Here is a 1,833-nt window from a genome sequence, read left to right on the forward strand (position 1 = left end):
GGGTTAGGTCTGGCTATATTTAATTTTTAGCAAAAATTATTGCACTTTCTATTAAATTATCTACTGCCATATTATTATCACTCATTCTGGTTAAACTGTCAATAGTATGTGTTAGTAACATTGAAGCATCAATTATATTTAATTCTGTAGCTTCTAGGTTTTCTGTGAAGATTTTTGTTTTATACATTGCCATTGGTGATATTTCTTATAGACTACCTATTTATAATTATAATGATTACGAACATTAGATGAGCATAGATGGCGAGTATGCTGGTCAAGTCGAATTTGAATGCATTAGTCGAAATTATCCAGGTCATACATTTCGTGTGTATAGACTATAGATCTAATGATTTTAATCAATTTGTAGATCATAGTTCAGGTGCTATAATGTGTAATTTATTTTTTTCTGGCCCTGTTGACGCAGGACATTATCGTGTTTTAGTTTTTGTGTATAAATATATCTTGCGTATACCTATCTATAGTATCTATAAATGTTATTAAAGCTCAAGAAATTAAATTATTTTCCACTTCATGTTTTTCCTATACATTAAATACACATTATTATAACGATGTACTTATACATCTCTTATATTTATTTATATATAATATTATTCAACTATTTGATTTTTTTAATGTAACCCAGTAGCGACGGTAATTCAGCTATTTAAATACCTAGCTATATATATATATATGCCACGAGATTTATTTATATATATAAGATATACAAGAAGATTTGGTAAGCAGTTACAAAGTTTAGTCTGTGTATATTTTATATAGTTAGATATATATATATATATGTAAATTAATATTTGTGGTTAGATTAGACCTCTGGGTTAATTTTTTTTTTATTATTCATCGGATTTTAGTACGGTTAGGTTATGATAGGATTTTGTATATATCGATTATATTAATCCACCGTAGGTGGAATTAAGTAAAAACGACAAACTTGGTATAACTTTGATACTTTAGAGTTAAATCATACACTTACGAAACAAACAGCACGGGGTCAGCGATCTACCGCAGATAGATTGCCTACCTCATAATGTACTGCTGCGAATTTTTATTAAGTCAAGATCAATTTTGAACACCATACGGCATACACCGAATATTAAATAACGAATTGAACAAAGTTTGAGTCATAAAGAGTTGATACATTTAACGGGCAACGAAGTGCACGGGATCAGCTAGTATAATGTATAAATATTTGTCATTTTAATATAAAAAAGGTGGGTAAGTGTATGTCGCCCTGCTGTACAGTAGGTTACAAGTGGGTCACTGTATAATGGATAGTATTAAATTTGAATTCAACGATATAATATCACTGGATAAGAAAAACGATTCTGAGTGGAGACGGTTTGTCAGTCTAGGTATTAGACATACCTATTATAGGTATACTTATCTATAGTATTAAAAAAAATTGACCTATAATAGGTATTAATAATAAATACCAAATTAATCATATCACAATATCAATCAGGTAACGCGTTATACATCAACAACAAACCGTGGTACTATCATAGATATATAATAAACTTAGTGTATACTTTAGAAGTTTCAAGTACCCACAAGTAATATTATACAATCATAACAATCACAACAAAATAACTAAAATAGTTATTCCAGGTTTTTTAATATGTAATTTCGTCTAAATTGGAAATTAAAATGACTATAAAAATAAACTGTGCTTATGTATTTCTTTAGAATTTTTGGCAACATAAATAAATATTTACATGGAATCTTGTTTCAAATTTTCAATCCTTAGATATAAAGTTGAACATTTTATAAAATTTTGACTACAAATAATTATTTCAATTTAAATTTGATAATTTTGTC

This window comes from Acyrthosiphon pisum, chromosome X, assembly GCF_005508785.2.
Source record: "Acyrthosiphon pisum isolate AL4f chromosome X, pea_aphid_22Mar2018_4r6ur, whole genome shotgun sequence".
Taxonomy (NCBI): domain Eukaryota; kingdom Metazoa; phylum Arthropoda; class Insecta; order Hemiptera; family Aphididae; genus Acyrthosiphon; species Acyrthosiphon pisum.